Raw genomic sequence first — 5,019 nt, 5'->3', positions numbered from 1 at the left:
TATGAGTTGGTTCTTGATAAACCTCACAACCACCTGCCTGGTCATACTTGCATACGATGCCGCTTCAACCCACTTGGTGAAGTAATCAATAGCTACGAGAATAAAACGGTGACCATTCGACGCATTAGGTTCAATCATGCCAATCATGTCAATTCCCCACATGGAGAAAGTCCATGGTGAGTAAATAACATTCAGAAGTGTCGGGGGAACATGAATCTTATCCGCATAAATCTGACACTTGTGGCATTTGTTCACAAACTTCCAGCAGTCAGACTCATTGTCAGCCAATAGTAGCCTGCTCTCAACATATTTTTAGCCATAGCATGTCCATTGGAATGAGTACCAAATGAACCTTCATAGACTTCAGTCATCAACAAGTCTGCTTTGTGTCTATCCACGCATCTGAGCAGAACCATGTCAAAATTCCTCTTATAAAGCACATCCCCATTAAGGTAGAAACTGCCAGATAATCTCCTCAAAGTCTTCTTATCTTTAACAGATGCCCCAGGCGGGTATGTTTGACCTTGCAGAAAACACTTGATATCATAATACCATGGCTTATCATCTTTCACCTCCTCAACTACGAACACGTGAGCTGGTCTATCCAAGCGCATCACGGTAATATTTGGGACTTCATTCCAATAATTGACAACAATCATTGAAGCAAGCGTAGCGAGAGCATCCGCCATCCAATTCTCATCTCGAGGAATATGATGAAAGTCAAATTTAGTAAAGAAATATGAAATCCTCCTTGCATAATCTCTATATGGGATGAGGACAGGCTGATTCGTCTCCCATTCACCCTTAATCTGATTAACAGCAAGGGCTGAATCGCCATAAACATCCAGATGTTTGATCCTAAGATCAATACATTCTTCCAAACCCATAATACAAGCCTCATACTCTTCCATATTATTCGTGCATTTGAAAGTTAGCCTTGCTGTAAAAGGAAAATGTGTGCCTTGAGGTGTAATAATCACTGCCCCAATACCATTTCCATACTGATTAATAGCTCCATCAAAAACCATACCCCATCGGGAACCAGGCTCTGACCTTTCATCGAGCGTAGGTTCATCACAATCTTTCATTTTCAAATATAGAATCTCTTCATCAGGTAAGTCGTATTACACAGACTGATAATCTTCAATTGGTTGATGCGCCAAATGGCCAGCCAAGATACTACTTTTAATAGCTTTTTGAGCTCGATACTCAATATCATACTCAGATAACAACATCTGCCAACGGGCAATTCTCCCAGTTAAAGAAGGCTTCTCAAAGATGTACTTGACCAGATCCATTTTGGATATCAACCAAGTCGTATGGTTTAACATATAATGGCATAAGCACTTAGCAGCCCAATCCAAAGCACAACATGTCTTCTCAAGCATTGAGTACCGAGACTCACAGTCAGTGAACTTCTTACTCAAGTAGTATATTTCATATTATTTCTTTCTTGATTCATCTTGCTAACCAAGGACACACCCCATGGAATCATCAAGCACAATCAAGTACATAATCAATGGTCTCCCTTCATCAAGAGGAGACAGAATCAGAGGCTCGTACAAATACTCTTTGATATTGTCGAAGGCCTTTTGGCAATCTTCGGTCCAATCATGACGCTGATCTTTCCGGAGGAGCTTGAATATAGGCGCACATGTGGAAGTCATGTGGGATATAAATCTCTAAATGTAATTCAAGCGGCCAACATATCTTCTCCATATCCTCGGGTGCCATTTTAATCTAATTATAACCGTAAAATCCATCCATAAACAAAAAGACATTGAATTTAGTTGTATTATCTACCAACATATTAATGTGTGGTAGAGGAAAATCATCTTTTGGACTAGCTTTATTCAAGTCACGGTAATCCACACACATTCGGACTTTTCCATCTTTCTTAGGCACAGGCACAATATTGGCCACCCATTGAGGATATGTAGAAGTCACGAGAAACCCCGCATCAATTTGCTTCTGAACTTCTTCTTTAATCTTCACTACCATATCAGGATGAGTTCTTCTGAGCTCTGCTTCACAGGCACACACTCAGGCTTCAACGGTAAGAAATGTTGCACGATATCAGTATATAGACCAGGCATGTCTTCATACGACCAGGAAAAGACGTTGACATATTCTCGTAGCAACTCAATCATCCCCTTCTTAACAGACACTTCAAGGAGTGCCTCAATCTTTACTTCACGAATGCAGTCTTCGGACCCCAATTTGACTGTTTCCAGATTCTCAAGATGCGGCTGAATGATCTTCTCCTCGTGCTCAAGCAGGCGGGTAATCTCATTAGGAATCTCTTCATAATCATCTTCTTTTTCCTCAAATACAGGGAACTCAAAGTTGGGAGATGGTGTTGGATCATTATGTTCAATGGGTTTGATTAACCTGCATAATGATTTTGAGTATAAAAGAGATTTTAGAATTCAAATAAGGAAATATGGTGATCACCAATTTCATGCAAAAGGCAAAAAGGAAAAATAATTTGAGAAAAACAAACATTTAACATGCGATTATTGAATGAATATCATTGTATTAATCAATTATGCCAACAATGTCTTCACTTCTCCTTTTGGCATGGTGGAAGGGTTTTTAAACAAAAATGAACACATTACGTTGACTTATGGATAACTGTTGGAACATCAACAGCGACCCAATTATTGCAGAGTCCTCCAGGTATGACATAGTTGCATAGGTCTTCCTCTTCATCTTCTTCAACGATGGCAGTAGCTTCCTGATATTCAACGGTGTGGATGAAACCTCCACTCTAGAACATCCCAAGATCATTAGAAACACCAGAAGAATACCCTATACCAGCCCGAGACTTATTATCTTCCAACTTGATCATTTCCCCAAACCAGTAGTTGCACCATGCTCAATGGCCAACTTCGCATCATTATAGGAGACAAATGAAGAAAGTCCTTTCCTAGAAGGCTCAACAATAGAGAAGGCTTGGAACAGAGTCCCAACCTCATCCTCAGCATCAATATAGGAAAAGGAAGATAAATGGCTGACCAAGAGAGCCTTCTCTCCCCCAATCACCACCAACTTCTTGCTCTTAACGAACTTCAACTTTCGGTGCAGGGTTGATGTCACGACACCTACCTCGTGAATCCATGGTCTACCAAGCAAGCAGCTGTATGACGGATGTATATCCATGACCTGGAAAGTGATCTGGAAATCACTAGGTCCAATCTTGATCGGGAGTTCTAATTCACCGATCATAGTTTTATGCGATCCATCAAAATATTTCACTAACATTCCATTATGCCTCATGGGAGTCCCCTGATATGAAAGTTTGGCGAGAGTGGATTTTGGCAATACATTAAGTGATGACCCTATGTCCACCAACACATTGGACAGGGCATCGTCTTTACAGTTCATGGAGATATGTAAAGCCAAATTGTGGTCTTTTCCCTCCTCGGGAAGATCATCATCATAGAAGCTCAAATTGTTGCACGTCGTTATATTTGCAACAATATTATCAAACTGCTCAATCGTGACACCGTGATCTACGTATGCCACGTCCAACACCCTTTGCAACGCTTCATGGTGTGGCTCTGAATTCATCAGCAAAGACAGGACATATATCTTTGATGGAGTTTGAAGCAATTGCTCCACAACATTGTATTCACTCCTCTTGATGAGCCTCAACATCTCATCACCATCCTCTCTTAACATGCCAGACTGGCCAACCAGGATAGGAGCTTTAACAGATTTATTAACAATAGGGTCAACACCCTTCACAACAGGAACAGACTAATTCAAAGAAGAAGTCCCCACGGGACCGGCAGTATTGACACCATCTTCTTTACAACGTCTTCATGGGATTTCGACTGAGCCGGGAAAACACGACCACTACGGGTCACTCCACTCACGTCGGAAATGCTGACAACAAAAGTCGAGGGCAACGGCACCTCCTTCCCATCTTCTAGCATAATAGTGTTGTAACGGTACGATACCGCTTTATCTGACACATACGGGATAGGGCCCGCTGGCTTGATCACAAGAGTTGGTGACACTTTCTTTTTGCTGCCATCATACTTAATGACAACAGGATCAGGAATTTTAAACACAGGAGTGATAACATCGACTTCATCCTCATTACGATTCTGAAGTATCTCAATCATCCCTTGGTTTAGCATCTCTTGGATGTCCCTTCTCACCTTGCGGCATCCTCTTTCATTGATAGCGCACACCTGGCACCTATCATGATCATGCTCATAATGACCGTGTTCACACAACAACTTATGCATCTCTACCAAGGACTGCCTTATGTCATTCACAAAAAGGACTTTGTATTTGCCAAGGTACCCCTGAACCATATTGAGAGCTGCTTTCCCATGCTCGGGAAACGGGTTCTTCTTCACATTTGGGCCTACATCCTCAAAGAATAGTATCCCACTTTTTACAAGGTCTTTCACCTTGGTCTTCAAAGGAAAACAATTCTCCACGTCATGTCCGGGCGCACAGGAATGATACACACAATGAAGTTCGGGCTTGTACCACCATTGAGGATTGGCTGACACAGCAGGAGGATCACGCGGAGTTATCAACTTCCTATCGATTAAGGAAGGATAAAGTTCAGCATAGGTCATAGGAATCGGGTCAAAGGTCACCCTCTTCCTCTCATAGTTGCTGGTGCTGGTGTTGTTATTATTGCGAGGCTGGTAAGCCTGTTATTGTTGACGATGTTGTTGTTGTGGTTGTTGTTGAACTTCTCTAAAAGCAGGTGCTATATGAGCCACCTGGTGTTGGTTAACGGCTGGTCGAACCTCTTTCCTCCTCACAGAAGGTCTTCTCTTAACATGGAAGAAACAACATGAATCTCCCCTTCTTTCTTCATGGAAAATCCTCCATACTTCTTTGTCGAGGAACCATCATCACGAGACAAGCGTCCTTCACGGACCCCCTCTTCTAGCCTCATCCCCATATTTACCATTTTGGTAAAGTCCGAGGGAGCACTAGCAATCATGCGCTAATAGTAGAAAGAGCTCAAAGTATTCAGGAAGATCT

Source organism: Lathyrus oleraceus, chromosome 7, assembly GCF_024323335.1.
Source record: "Lathyrus oleraceus cultivar Zhongwan6 chromosome 7, CAAS_Psat_ZW6_1.0, whole genome shotgun sequence".
Taxonomy (NCBI): Eukaryota; Viridiplantae; Streptophyta; class Magnoliopsida; order Fabales; family Fabaceae; genus Lathyrus; species Lathyrus oleraceus.
Note: the sequence above shows the minus strand (reverse complement) of the source record.